Source organism: Callithrix jacchus, chromosome 7, assembly GCF_049354715.1.
Source record: "Callithrix jacchus isolate 240 chromosome 7, calJac240_pri, whole genome shotgun sequence".
Lineage (NCBI taxonomy): Eukaryota > Metazoa > Chordata > Mammalia > Primates > Cebidae > Callithrix > Callithrix jacchus.
This window is the reverse complement of record NC_133508.1, coordinates 83701159-83717827: the sequence shown is the minus strand read 5'-3', so window position 1 is coordinate 83717827 and position 16669 is coordinate 83701159. Positions and strand designations below refer to the sequence as shown.

At 40.9% G+C, this 16669-nt stretch overlaps 1 protein-coding gene across 2 annotated transcripts in view; it reads right to left on the bottom strand.

Moving 5' to 3' along the window:
- CYP4X1 (cytochrome P450 family 4 subfamily X member 1) overlaps window positions 1-16669 on the bottom strand; it is a 266175-nt gene that overhangs the window by 23507 nt on the left and 225999 nt on the right. The window lies entirely within an intron of this gene.

The window sequence follows — 16669 nt, the reverse complement described above, 5'->3', positions numbered from 1 at the left end:
GGGGCGACTGACATTGCCGAGGCATTCTGCCCCTACGGAGGCAGAATATACTCCCATTGCTTATGCAGCCTGCCATTGCCGAGGCAACCCGCCATAACAGAGAGACTCCGACAATACAGAGGCAACAGAGTGGACCCCACAACAGCAGGGTGGAGCCCACAGTAACAGGGCGAAGTGCAAGGCAACAGAGCAGAGCCCACGACAGTAGGGCGGAGCCAATGCTAACAGGGCAAAGCCTCGGCAGGCAAATAGTGACTAGACTGCCTCCTAGCTGGGCAGGAAAGTACAATGGATACTCATAAAGAAAGCCCTAACGCCCTGAGACAGAGCATCTGAGGAAAAAAAAGGGTTTTATGAGTTCTGCTGCAGCAGACTTAAAAGTATCTGCCTAACAGTCCTGAATGAACAACAGAGCTCACAGCTCAGCATGTGAGCTCCTATAAAGTACAGACAGTCTCCTCAAGCAGCTCCCTGACCCCTGTATATCCAAAGAGTCACCTGAAAAAGGACTGATCAGACTGACATTTGGTGGGCATCATTCTGGTACAAAGATAGAAGAAGAAGAAACTGGTAGCATCCCTCACTGTTCTGCAGCTGCTACAGGTGTACCCCAGACAAGCAGGGCTTGGAATGGACCTCAGCAGTCATATAGCAGAGGGGCTAGACTCTTAGAAGGAAAACTAAGCAAAAGAAATACTTCACCATCAACAATCTGGGCGTCCACTCAGAGACCCAATAGGAAAGTCAGCAACTAGTCAGACCACAGGTGGATAAACCCACAAAGATGGGAAGAAACCAACACAGAAAGGAGGAAAACACCCGAAACCAAAACACCTCGCTTCCTACAAAAGACCAAAACTCCTCACCAGCAAGGGAACAAAGCCGGACAGAGAATGAGGGTGATGAAATGATGGAATCAGACTTCAGAAGGTGGGTAATGAGAAACTTCCGTGAGCTAAAAGAACATGTTCTAAATCAATGCAAATAAACTAAGAACCTTGAAAAGAGATTTGAAAAACGATTCAAGGAAATGATAACAAGAATGGACAACTTAGAGAGGAATATGAATGAATTGAAGGAGCTGAAAAACAACACAAGAACTTCGCGAAGCATGCACAAGTTTCAACAGCTGAATTGATCAAGCAGAAGAAAGAATATCAGAAGTCGAAGATCAACTAAATAAAATAAAATGAGAAACCAAGATTAGAGAAAAAAGTGCAAAAAGTCTCCAAGAAATGTGGGACTATGTGAAAAGACCTAACCTACGTTTGATAGGTGTACCAGAATGTGATGAAGAGAATGAATTCAAGCTGGAAAATACTCTTCAGGATATTATCCAGGAAAATTTCCCCAATCTAGCAAGACAGGCCAATACTCAAGTCCAGGAAATACAGAGAACACCACAAAGATATTCCGCAAGAAGAGCAACCCCAAGGCACATAATCGTCAGATTCACCAGGGTTGAAATGAAAAAGAAAATACTAAGGGCAGCCAGAGAGAAAGGTCAGGTCACCCACAAAGGGAAGCCCATCAGACTCACAGCAGATCTCTCAGCAGAAACTCTACAAGCCAGAAGAGAGTGGGGGCCAATATTCAACATCCTTAAAGAAAAGAACTTTCAACCCAGAATTTCATATCCAGCCAAACTGAGCTTCAGAAGTGAAGGAAAAATAAAATCCTTTGCAAACAAGCAAGCACTCAGAGATTTTGTCACCACCAGGCCTGCTTTACAAGAGCTCCTGAAAGAGGCACTACACATAGAAAGGAACAACCAGTACCAGCCATTCCAAAATCACACTAAATGCTAAAGAGCATCAACATAATGAAGAATCTACAACAACTAACGGGCAAAACAGCCAGCTAGCATCAAAATGGCAGTATCAAATTCACATATAACAATATTAACCCTAAATGTAAATGGGCTAAATGTACCAATCAAAAGACACAGACTGGCAAATTGGATAAAAAGCCAAAACCCATCACTGTGCTGTATCCAGGAAACCCATCTCACATGCAAGGATACACAAAGGCTCAAAATAAAGGGATGGAGGAACATTTACCAAGAAAATGGAGAGCAAAAAAAAAGCAGGAGTTACAATTCTCGTCTCTGATAAAATAGACTTTAAAGCAACAAAGATCAAAAGAGACAAAGAAGGTCATTACATAATGGTAAAAGAATCGATATGACAAGAAGAGCTAACGATCCTAAATATATATGGACCCGAGGACTCAAGATGGCGCTGTGAGAACAACCCAGGATTGGAGTTCTCGTGTCTGCGGAGAGGTGAGTCTGAGCTGCATTTCCAGACTGATCTTTGTTGCTCACGGAACGGGGAAATTCCCAAGTGAAGAGGAGACGCGGGACGCCAGGCAGATATTCCGCCTGGCGAAGCCGGCAGCCGGGGTGGCGGCGGCCGGCCCTACCCAGCGCTCCCCACAGGGCGCACTTGTCCGGGTGCCCCGTTGAACCGGCAACTGGAGACGTGAGAGGGCTGGACTTGAGACTGAGCTAGACTTGAACAGTGGGCCAGCCCAGGGGATTGCAGGAACAGAGCGTTAGGATTGGCCCAGTGGGACGCACAAAACCGCGATTTCAAACAAGCCCCGTGCAGATGGCCCGAGACGCTCTGAGGGGGAGGGGCAGCCACCATTACCGACGTAACCCGCAGCAACTGAGATACACGCCCATTGCTGACGCAGCCAGCCGTTGCCGAGGCAACCCGTCCCTACTGAGATACACGCCCACTGCTGACGCAGCCAGCCGTTGCCGAGGCAACCCGTCCCTACTGAGATACGCGCCCACTGCTGACGCAGCCTGCCGTCGCCGAGGCAACCCGCTACAACAGAGAGACTCCGCCGCAGGGCGTGGCGGAGAACAGCAGAACAGCGGAGCCAGGGCGAGCCTCACAACAGCAGGGCGGAGCCTCGGCAGGCAAACAGTGGCTAGTCTGCATCCTAGCTGGGCAGGACCTCAACGGACATCCAAAAATAAAGCCCAAACCCCTCAACACAGAGCATTTGAGAAAAAAAAAGGGTTTTTTTAATGAGCTCTGTTGCAGCAGAATCAAACATAGCAGCCTAACAGCCCTGAATGAACAACACAGCTCACAGCTCAGCAATTAAACCCCTATAAAGTACAAACTGTCTCCTCAAGCAGCTCCCCGACCCCTCTATATCCAAAAGATTGACATTAGGCAGGCACCATCCTGGGACAAAGATAGCAGAAAAAGAAACTGGTAGCATCCCTCGCTGTGCCACAGCTACTAGAGGTGCACCCCAGACAAGCAGGGTCTGGAGCGGACCTCAGCACTCGTACAGCAAAGGGGCTAGACTGGTAGAAGGAAAACCAAGCAACAGAAATATTTCATCATCAACATTCAGGGTGTCCACTCAGAGACCCAATCGAAAAGTCAGCAACTACACAGACGACCAGCGGACAAATCCGCAAAGATGGGAAGAAACCAGCGCAAAAAGGAGGAAAACACCCGAAACCAGAACACCTCGCCTCCTAGAAAAAACCAAAACTCCTCACCAGCAAGGGAACAAAGCTGGACGGAGAATGACTGTCACGAAATGACGGAATTAGACTTAAGAATATGGATAATGAGAAACTTTGGTGAGCTAAAAGATCATGTATTAAATCAATGCAAAGAAACTAAGAACCTTGAGAAAAGATTTGAAAAAAGATTTGAGGAAATGATAACAAGAATGGATAACTTAGAGAGGAATATGAATGAATTAAAGGAGCTGAGAAACAAAATACGAGAACTTCGCGAAGCATGCACAAGTTTCAATAGCCGAATTGACCAAGCAGAAGAAAGAATATCTGAAGTCGAAGACCAACTCAATGAAATAAAACGAGAAACCAAGATTAGAGAAAAAAACGCAAAAAGGAATGAACGAAGTCTCCAAGAAATGTGGGACTATGTGAAAAGACCTAACCTACGTTTGATGGGTGTACCAGAATGGGACGAAGAGAATGAATCCAAGCTGGAAAATACTCTTCAGGACATCATCCAGGAAAATTTCCCCCACCTAGCAAGACAGGCCAACACTCAATTGCAGGAAATTCAGAGAACACCACAAAGATATTCCGCAAGAAGAGCAACCCCAAGGCACATAATCGTCAGATTCAATAGGGTTGAAATAAAGGAGAGAATACTAAGGGCAGCCAGAGAGAAAGGTCGGGTCACCCACAAAGGGAAGCCCATCAGACTCACAGCAGATCTCTCGGCAGAAACACTACAAGCCAGAAGAGAGTGGGGGCCAATATTCAACATTCTTAAAGAAAAGAACTTTCAACCCAGAATTTCATATCCAGCCAAACTGAGCTTCAGAAGTGAAGGAAAAATAAAATCCTTTGCGAACAAGCAAGTACTCAGAGATTTTGTCACCACCAGGCCTGCTTTACAAGAGCTCCTAAAAGAGGCACTACACATAGAAAGGATCAACCAGTACCAGCCATTCCAAAATCACACTGAATGCTAAAGAGCTTCAACATAATGAAGAATCTACAACAACTAACAGGCAAAACAGCCACTTAGCATCAAAATGGCAGTATCAAATTCACACATAACAATATTAACCCTAAATGTAAATGGACTAAATGCACCAATCAAAAGACACAGACTGGCAAATTGGATAAAAAGCCAAAACCCATCAGTGTGCTGTATCCAGGAAACCCATCTCACATGCAAGGATACACAAAGGCTCAAAATAAAGGGATGGAGGAAGATTTACCAAGCAAATGGAAAGCAAAAAAAAGCAGGAGTTGCAATTCTCATCTCCGATAAAATAGACTTTAAAGCAACAAAGATCAAAAGAGACAAAGAAGGCCATTACATAATGGTAAAAGGATCGATACAACAAGAAGAGCTAACGATCCTAAACATATATGGACCCAATGCAGGAGCACCCAGATACATAAGGCAAGTTCTTAAGGACTTACAAAAGGACTTAGACTCCCACACAATAATAGTGGGAGACTTTAACACTCCACTGTCAATACTAGACAGATCTACCAGACAAAAAATCAACAAGGATATACAGGGCTTGAACTCAGACCTGGAGCAAGCAAACCTGATAGACATTTACAGAACTCTCCACCCCAAATCCACAGAATACACATTCTTCTCAGCACCACATCACACCTACTCTAAAATTGACCACATAATTGGAAGTAAAGCACTGCTCAACAAATGCAAAACAACTGAAATCATAACAAACAGCCTCGCAGACCATAGTGCAATCAAGTTAGAACTCAGAATTCAGAAACCGACCCAGAACCGCACAGCTTCATGGAAACTGAACAACTGGCTCTTGAATGTTGACTGGGTAAACAACGAAATGAAGGCAGAAATAAAGAAGTTCTTCGAAACCAATGAGAACGAAGACACAACGTGCCAGAACCTCTGGGACACATTTAAAGCAGTCTCTAGAGGAAAGTATATAGCAATAAGTGCCCATATGAGGAGAATGGAGAGATCCAAAATTGACACCCTATCATCAAAATTGAAAGAGCTAGAGGACCAAGACCAAAAAAACTCAAAACCCAGCAGAAGACAAGAAATAACTAAGATCAGAGCTGAGCTGAAGGAGATTGAGACACGAAAAACCCTTCAAAAAATCAATAAATCCAAGAGCTGGTTTTTTGAAAAGATCAACAAAATAGACAGACCACTAGCCAGATTGATTAAAAATAAAAGAGAGAACAACCAAATAGATGCAATAAAAAATGATAAAGGGGAAATCACCACAGATCCCACAGAAATTCAAACCATCATCAGAGAATATTACAAACAACTCTATGCGCATAAACTAGTAAACCTGGAAGAAATGGACAAATTCCTGGATTCCTGTGTCCTCCCAAGCCTAAACCAGGAGGAAGCTGAAACTATGAATAGACCAATAACAAGGTCTGAAGTTGAGGCAGCAATTAAGAGCCTACCACACAAAAAAAGCCCAGGTCCAGATGGGTTCACAGCCGAATTCTACCAGACACACAAGGAAGAGCTGGCACCATTTCTTCTAAAACTATTTCAAACAATCCAAAAAGAGGGAATCCTTCCCAAATCATTTTATGAGACCAACATCATTCTGATACCAAAACCCGGCAGAGACCCAACAAGAAAAGAAAACTTCAGGCCAATATCCATGATGAACATAGATGCAAAAATCTTCAATAAAATATTGGCAAGCCGATTGCAACAGCAAATCAAAAAACTTATTCATCATGATCAAGTAGGATTCATCCCGGGGATGCAAGGCTGGTTCAACATACGCAAGTCTATCAATGTAATTCACCACATAAACAGAACCAAAAACAAAAACCACATGATTATCTCAATTGACGCAGAGAAGGCATTTGACAAAATTCAACAGCCCTTTATGCTAAAAACCCTCAATAAACTCGGTATCAATGGAACGTATCTCAAAGTAATAAAAGCTATTTATGACAAACCAACAGCCAATATCATACTGAATGGGCAAAAACTGGAAGCATTCCCTTTGAAATCTGGCACTAGACAAGGATGCCCTCTTTCACCACTCCTATTCAATATAGTACTGGAAGTTCTAGCCAGAGCAATCAGGCAAGAAAAAGAAATAAAGGGTATTCAAATAGGAAAGGTGGAAGCCAAATTGTCTCTATTTGCAGACGACATGATAGTATACCTAGAAGACCCCATTGCCTCAGCCCAAAAACTCCTGAAACTGATAAGCAACTTCAGCAAAGTCTCAGGATATAAAATCAATGTGCAAAAATCACAAGCATTCGTCTACACCAATAACAGACTTAAAGAAAGCCAAATCAAGAGCGAACTGCCATTCACAATTGCTACAAAAAGAATAAAATACCTTGGAATACAACTCACAAGGAACGTAAGAGACCTCTTCAAGGAGAACTAGAAACCACTGCTCAACGAAATCAGAGAGGACACAAACAGATGGAGAAACATTCCATGTTCATGGTTAGGAAGAATTAATATCGTGAAAATGGCTATACTGCCCAAAGTAATTTACAGAATCAACGCTATCCCCATCAAGCTACCATTGACTTTCTTCACAGAACTGGAAAAAACCACCATGAACTTCATATGGAACCAAAAGAGAGCCCGCATAGCCAAGTCAATTCTAAGCAAAAAGAACACAGCGGGGGGCATCACACTACCGGATTTCAAACTATACTACAAGGCTACAGTAATCAAAACAGCATGGTACTGGTACCAAAACAGAGATATAGACCAATGGAACAAAACAGAGGCACCGGAGGCAACACAACATACATACAACTATACAATCTTTGACAAACCTGACAAAAACAAGCAATGGGGAAAGGATTCCATGTTTAACAAATGGTGTTGGGAAAACTGGCTAGCCATGTGCAGAAAGCAGAAACTGGATCCCTTCCTGACACCTTACACTAAAATTAACTCCAGATGGATTAAAGACTTAAACATAAGACCTGGCACCATAAAAACCCTAGAAGAAAATCTAGGCAAAACTATCCAGGACATAGGAGTAGGCAAGGACTTCATGAACAAAACACCAAAAGCATTGGCAACAAAAGCCAAAATAGACAAATGGGACCTAATCAAACTCCACAGCTTCTGCACGGCAAAAGAAACAGTCACTAGAGTGGATCGGTAACCAACGGGATGGGAAAAAATTTTTGCAGTTTACCCATCTGACAAAGGGCTGATATCCAGAATTTACAAAGAACTCAAACAGATTTACAGGAAAAAAACAAACAAGCCCATTCAAAAGTGGGCAAAGGATATGAACAGATACTTTACTAAAGAAGACATATATGAGGCCAACAATCATATGAAAAAATGCTCATCGTCACTGATCATCAGAGAGATGCAAATCAAAACCACATTGAGATACCATCTCACGCCAGTTAGAATGGCGATCATTAAAAAATATGGAGACAACAGATGCTGGAGAGGATGTGGAGAAAAAGGAACACTTTTACACTGTTGGTGGGAGTGTAAATTAGTTCAACCATTGTGGAAGACGGTGTGGCGATTCCTCAAGGCCTTAGAAATAGAAATCCCATTTGACCCAGCAATCCCATTACTGGGTATATATCCAAAAGACTATAAATCCTTCTACTATAAGGACACATGTACACGAATGTTCATTGCAGCACTGTTTACAATAGCAAAGACCTGGAATCAACCCAAATGCCCATTGATGATAGACTGGATTGGAAAAATGTGGCACATATACACCATGGAATATTATGCAGCAATCAGAAATGATGAGTTTGTGTCGTTTATAAGGACATGGATGAATCTGGAGAACATCATCCTCAGCAAACTGACACAAGAACAGAAAATGAAACACCGCATATTCTCACTCATAGGTGGGTGATGAAAAATGAGAACACATGGACACAGAAAGGGGAGTACTAAACACTGGGGTCTATTGGGGGGAAAAGGGGAGGGCCAGTGGGAGGGGGAGGTGGGGAGGGATAGCCTGGGGAGAAAAGCCAAATGTGGGTGAAGGGGAGAAGAAAAGAAAGCACACTGCCATGTGTGTACCTACGCAACTATCTTGCATGCTCTGCTCACGTACCCCAAAACCTATAATCCAATAAAAAATTAAAAAAAAAAAAAAAAAACTTCAAAAAAACAAACAAACAAAAAAAAATATATATATATATATGGACCCAATACAGGATCACCTAGATATATAAGGCAAGTTCTTGATGACCTACAAAGAGACTTAGACTCCCACACAATAATAGTGGGAGATTTTAACACTCTACTGTCAATATTAGACAGATCAACCAGACAGAAAATTAACAAGGATATCCAGGACTTGAACTCAGACCTGGAACAAGCAAACCTGATAGACATTTACAGAACTCTCCACCCCAAATCCACAGAATATACATTCTTCTCAGCACCACATCACACCTACTCTAAAATTGACCACATAATTGGAAGTAAATCACTCCTCATCAAAGGCAAAACAACTGACATAATAACAAACAGTCTCTCAGACCATAGTGCAATCAAGTTAGAACTCAGAATTCAGAAACGAATTCAGAACTGCACAGCTTCATGGAAACTGAACAACTGGCTCTTGAATGTTGAATGAATAAAGAATGAAATGAAGGCAGAAATAAAGATGTTCTTCGAAACCAACGAGAACGAAGACACAACATACCAGAATCTCCGGGACACATTTAAAGCAGTCTCCAGAGAAAAATATATATCAATAAGTGCCCATATGAGAAGAGTGGAGAGATCCAAAATTGATACCCTATCATCAAAATTGAAAGAGCTAGAGGAGCAAGATCAAAAAAACTCAAAACCTAGCAGAAGGCAAGAAATAACTAAGATCAGAGCAGAACTGAAGGAGATAGAGACACGAAAAACCCTTCAAAAAATCAATAGATCCAAGAGCTGGTTTTTTGAAAAGATCAACAAAATAGACCACTAGCCAGACTGCTAAAAAAGAAAAGAGAGAACAACCAAATAGATGCAATAAAGAAATGATAAAGGGGAAATCACCACAGATTCCACAGAAATTCAAACCATCATCAGAGAATATTACAAACAACTCTATGCACATAAACTAGTAAACCTGGAAGAAATGGATAAATTCCTGGACACCTGTGTTCTCCCAACCCTAAACCAGGAGGAAGCTGAAACTATGAATAGACCAATAACAAGGTCTGAAGTCGAGGCAGCAATTAAAAGCCTACCACACAAAAAAAGCCCAGGTCCAGATGGGTTCACAGCCGAATTCTACCAGACACACAAAGAGGAGCTGGTACCATTCCTTCTGAAACTATTCCAAATAATCCAAAAAGAGGGAATCCTTCCCAAATCATTTTATGAGACCAACATCATCCTGATACCAAAACCTGGCAGAGACTCAACAAGAAAAGAAAAGTTGAGGCCAATATCCATGATGAACATAGATGCAAAAATCTTCAATAAAATGCTGGCAAGCCGAATGCAACAGCACATCAAAAAACTTATCCATCATGATCAAGTAGGATTCATCCCGGGGATGCAAGGCTGGTTCAACATATGGAAGTCTATAAATGTAATTCACCACATAAACAGAACCAAAAACAAAAACCACATGATTATCTCAATTGATGCAGAGAAGGCCTTTTACAAAATTCAACAGCCCTTTATGCTAAAAACCCTCAATAAACTCGGTATTGATGGAACATATCTCAAAGTAATAAAAGCTATTTACAACAAATCAACAGCCAATATCATACTGAATGGGCAAAAACTGGAAGCATTCCCTTTGAAATCCCGCACTAGACAAAGATGCCCTCTTTCACCACTCCTATTCAATATAGTACTGGAGGTTCTAGCCAGAGCAATCAGGCAAGAAAAAGAAATAAAGGGCATTCAAATAGGAAAGGTGGAAGCTAAACTGTCTCTATTTGCGACGACATGATAGTATACCTGGAAGACCCCATTGCCTCAGCCCAAAAACTCCTGAAACTGATAAGCAACTTCAGCAAAGTCTCAGGATATAAAATCAATGTGCAAAAATCACAAGCATTCCTATACACCAATAACAGACTGAAAGAGAGCCAAATCAAGAACGAACTGCCATTCACAATTGCTACAAAAAGAATAAAATACCTAGGAATACAACTTACAAGGAATGTAAGAGACCTCTTCAAGGAAAACTACAAACCACTGCTCAACAAAATAAGAGAGGACACAAACAGATGGAGAAACATTCCATGTTCATGGTTAGGAAGAATCAATTTCGTGAAAATGGCTATACTGCCCAAAGTAATTTACAGAATCAACGCTACCATTGACTTTCTTCACAGAACTGGAAAAAACCACCATGAACTTCATATGGAACCAAAAGAGAGCCCGCATAGCCAAGTCAATTCTAAGCAAAAAGAACACAGCAGAAGGCATCACACTACCGGACTTCAAACTATACTACAAGGCTACAGTAATCAAAACAGCATGGTACTGGTACCAAAACAGAGATACAGACCAATGGAACAGAACAGAGGCATCGGAGGCAACACAGCATATCTACAACCATACAAACTTTGATAAACCTGACAAAAACAAGCAATGGAGAAAGGACTCCCTGTTTAATAAATGGTGTTGGGAAAACTGGCTAACCATGTGCAGAAAGCAGAAACTGGACCCCTTCCTGACACCTTACACTAAAATTAACTCCAGATGGACTAAAGACTTAAACATAAGACCTGGCACGATAAAAACCCTAGAAGAAAATCTAGGCAAAACCATTCAGGATGTAGGAGTAGGCAAGGACTTCATGACCAAAACACCAAAAGCATTGGCAACAAAAGCCAAAATAGACAAATGGGACCTAATCAAACTCCACAGCTTCTGCACAGCAAAAGAAACAGTCATTAGAGTGAATCGGCAACCAACAGAATGGGAAAAAATTTTTGCAGTTTACCCATCTGACAAAGGGCTGATATCCAGAATTTACAAAGAACTCAAACAGATTTACAGGAAAAAGCAAACAAGCCCATTCAAAAATGGGCAAAGGATATGAACAGACACTTTACAAAAGAAGACATACATGAGGCCAACAAATATATGAAAAAATGCTCATCACTGGTCATTAGAGAAATGTAAATCAAAACTACATTGAGATACCATCTCACGCCAGTTAGAATGGCGATCATTAAAAAATATGGAGACAACAGATGCTGGAGAGGATGTGGAGAAATAGGAATACTTTTACACTGTTGGTGGGAGTGTAAATTAGTTCAACCATTGTGGAAGACAGTGTGGCGATTCCTCAAGGCCTTAGAAATAGAAATTCCATTTGACCCAGCAATCCCATTACTGGGTATATATCCAAAGGACTATAAATCATTCTACTATAAGGACACATGCACACAAATGTTCACTGCAACATTGTTTACAATAGCAAAGACCTGGAACCAACCCAAATGCCCATCCATGATAGACTGGATTGGGAAAATGTGGCACATATACACCATGGAATATTACGCAGTAATCAGAAATGATGAGTTCGTGTCCTTTGTAGGGACATGGATGAATCTGGAGAACATCATTCTCAGCAAACTGACACAAGAACAGAAAATGAAATACCATATAGTCTCACTCATAAGTGGGTGATGAAAAATGAGAACACATGGACACAGGCAAGGGAGTACTACACACATGGGGTCTACTGTGGGGAATAGGGGAGGGACAGTGGTAGGTGGAGGGGGGGAGGGATAGCCTGGGGAGAAATGCCAAATATGGGTGAAGGGGAAGATGGCAGCAAATCACACTGCCATGTGTGTACCTATGCAACTATCTTGCATGTTCTGCACATGTACCCCAAAACCTAAAATGCAATTAAAAAAAGAAAAAAAGGAGAATTTCATTATACTTTTTGTAACTCCTGACTAGACAAAAAGGACAGAAAACTATTGTGAATCCTGTACTATATTTAATTTATACTTCTTCATCCCCAGAGAAGCATCTAAATATACTTGAAAATGGGTACTACATATATGTAGTAAACATTGTTCAGAAATGTTCAGAAAATGCATAGTGCCCCCCAAATAGTAATAGCTAACATTTATCAAGCACTGCTATGAACTAAGTGTTGCAAAATGCTTTTCATGTTTTATGTTATTTAATATTTACTTCAAGAATTCTAGGAAGGAGATATAATTACAATCCCTATTTTACAGATGAGGAAATTGAACGCTACAGACTAGGTTAAATGATGCGTCAAAGGGTGTGCAGCTGGCGACCAGTAGTGAGGATTCAAACTCCAGTTTAACTCTGGAGCCCAAGTGCTTTATACTACTTAGCTACATAGATGTTCTTTGCATTACATCCAAGTACACACACACACACACACACACACACACACACACACTTGCATATATACATCCTAGGTTCCACATGCTGGCCAGGATTCAGTGACCTATTGAATAAATATCAAACCTCTGGCCTATTCTATGTAGTAAATTGATCTTTGAATAAATGAATTTTCTTAGCACCTAATATATTTATGCATTTGACAAAGGATTTATTGAGCACCGATTATGCATCACGAACTGTACCATTCACTGGGTTTACAGTGGCAAACAAAGACCCTCCCTCTCACAGATTTTATACTTTCATTGGTGGTGGATAACCAATGAACAAGCAAAGGTGTACACAGTATAGAGTCTGAGAGTGATAAGGGCCAAGATAATAAAATTAGGGTTGGAGATACAGAGTACTAGAGGTCCTGTTTCAGTCTGAGTGGTCAGGGCAAGCCTCTTTTAGAAAGTAACATTTGTTCAAAGGCCTGAACAATTCGCAGGGAGAGCAATATAACCACAGACGTGCATGTTCGAAGCTCTGAGGGAGGAATATCCTTGGCATGTCTGAAGCATAGTGAGAAGATCTGTATTACTAAGAGTGAGGAATGAGATTTCTTATCTTATAGGGAATTTTCCCTGCACACACTTTATCCTTCTGTAACCTTATGACTATACTTAAAATGCTACTGTCTTTCGATAGACGGACTAAGTTCCAGTGTTCAGTAGCACTGTTAACAATAATTTATTGCATATTTCTGAAAGCTTGAAGAGAAGATTTGAAATGTTCCAAACACAAAGAAATAATAAACATTAGAAGTGATGAATACCCTAAAGACTCTGATTTGATCACTGCACATAGTATGCATTTATCAAAATACCACAGGTACTCCATAAATATGTACAGTTATTATGTAACAATAAAATGCTACTGCCTATATAAAATAGTTTCACCTTTTGAGCCTTAGAGACTAGGCTTCCTTGTGACTTCCTGCATGGCAAATCGCCAGAAGGACCCTGATCTGAGTAAATGGACAGGTTTGGTAATATTAGACAGTTTGATATGTCAGTCATCTGTAATCTGCAACATTCTGATAGAAACCTTTTGAAAGCAGAAAAAGTAACAGTGACAGTCAAGAGGGAATACGGACTCTAACACACTATGAAAGCAGTAAATAATCTGAGATGAAATTAAGACACAATACCTTCAAAAAGAATAAAATGGGAATACATTTAACAAAAGAAATGCAAAATGTATACTTTGAAAAATGCAAAACATTATTTAGAATAATTAAAGATGACCTAAATAAATGGAAAGGCTTTCTGTGTTCATGGACCAGAAGACCTAATATTGTTAAGATGGCAATAATCCCCAAACTGATCTACAGATTCCATGCAGTCCCCAGCAGAACCCTGACTGGTTTCCTTGCAGAGATTGATAGACTGATTCTAAAATTTGCATGGAAACTCAAGGATCCCAAATAGCCAAAATAATCTCGGAAAATAACAAAATAGGGAGACTCATACTTCTTGATTCCAAAGCTTACTACAAAGCAACAGTAAAGCAGTGTGGTGCTAGCATGAGGATAGACATATAATTTATTTATAATTTTTAATTTTTGTGAATATATAGTAGGTGTATATATTTATGGAGTAAATGAGATGTTTTTGGTACAGGCATGCAACGTAAAACAGGCACATCATGAAGAATAGGGTACCCACCTCCTCAAACATTTATCCATTGAGTTGCAAACAATCCTATTACACTCTAAGTTATTTAAACATATACAGTTAGTATTGACTATAACCACCCTGCTGCACTATCAAGTAGTAGGTGTTATTCATTCTTTCCATTTTTTTGTACCGACTAATCTACCTACTCCCCCAGTTCCCCGGTACCCTCCCAGCCTCTGGCAACCATCCTTCTACCCTCTATGTCCATGAGTTAGGATAGACATAGAGATCAATGGATTAGAATTGAAGATTCAGAAATAGACCTTGACGTTTATGGTAAATTGATTTTTGACAAGGATGCCAAAACAATTCAGTGGAAACAATAGATGACATAGTATCCACGAAACAGTAGAGATACAGGACAGCATCACTGGGAAGTCCTAGAATAACATCTGCAAACCATGTTTAAAGAGCAACCAGTCCTGACTGGAACAGGAGGAGAGGTCTGTGGGAAAAAGATCTCCAGAAAAACGGACAGATTATTTGGCATGTTTGGATATTTGAAAATACTATTTAGATGTGTTTGACAGATCCATTAGAGCATTTGGAAAAAAATAGCAACAGATATTGAAAAATGAAGCAGATTAGAAAAGGAAGAAGTTAACAATACTGTGGGCTGGGGGAAAAGTTCTATGAGAAAAGAAATAAAATGAAAGAGGACCATTTAGATCAGCAGTAAATAACATTTGCATAATACAAACACTAGTTTTTCTATTTAACTAAAAACCCAATACAATGTAGTTGTTGGGACAGCGGAAGATGAGGTGTAAGTGATTGCCTGTCATAAAGAACTTCATAGATGGATGTTGTTTTAGTACATTTGTATTGCTGGAAAGGAGTACCTGAGGCTGGATGATAATTCATAAAGAGGATTATTTGGGTTACAATTCTCCAGGTTGTACAGGAAGCATGGCACTGGCATCTGCATGTGAGGAGGCCCTCAGACTGCTTCCACTCATGGTGGAAGTGAACAGGAGTGGCTGTGTGCAGAGGTCATATGGTAAGAAGAGAGGAAGAGAGAGAGGGGAGGAGGTGGCAGGATCTTCTCAACAATCAGTTCTTGGGGGGTGAAGAGAGACTAATAGACTGAGAAATTAAGAAGGAGACAGTTGCACCAAGATGTTCATGAGGGATCCATCCCAATGACCCAAAGGTCTCCCATCAGACCCCACCTCCAACATTGGGAATCAAATTTCAACATGAGGTTTGGTGGGGACAAGCAAACCATATCTAAACCACAGCAGATGTCTAAACTTATTAAATTATTAGATGCAATATGGTAATATTATTTTACAAGTAAGGATTTAAATACCAGGAAAAAACAGATAAAAGAGTTGAAAGTGGTTGCTTTAGGTAAGAAAGACTAGAGAGTGGGGAAGCCAAAGGATAATTCAGTAGCTCTGCTGGAATGTCTTCCCCACACCACCCAACCATCCTTTAAGACAATGCTCAGCCCTTCACAGACTTTCCTTCCCCTCTAGGCGGAGACGTACACTTTCCTCTGATAATCGCTTGTCTCTAGGCCTCTAGTAAAGCACCCATTGCCTTGTGCTATCATTTTCTTTGTGGCCTGTCTGCGCCTGACTTGGGAGGTACAGGGAAGGGACTTATCTTCTCTTTGTAATCTTAGTACCCATCACCAACTGCCACTCAGAGTCGGCTGAATGAATAAAAACCTCAATTAGGGGTGGGAGTGAATTTAAAAAGTGGGAGTGACCAAAGCTAACAGTCTCCCTTTACTTTAGAACTTTCCATCAATCAGTATTTCTTGAGTGGCTGGCGGGGGCTGCTCCTTACTTCACAAGAATCTTAGGAAAAGAAAACTTTCTCTGGTTAAAATGGACTAAGTGTGCCAACGATTGTGACCTATTTTGCATATTTCCTAAAATTAATAAGTTATTTAGAATAACATGCTATTTTTAAAGCAACACATGTGGAAGGCTTGGTGAAACAATGAGAGACAGACCTGAGTTACACGGCACTTTTTTTTCCACATTATCAGGTTCTTGAAATAGCTCTTTCCCAGCCCCCAAAGCTTCCTCTTTAGTGACCTTTCCCTGTGAGGCTGCGGGAAAGCAAGTGTCCACAGCAAGGAAAAATGATGCTGAGAGCCACAGGCCA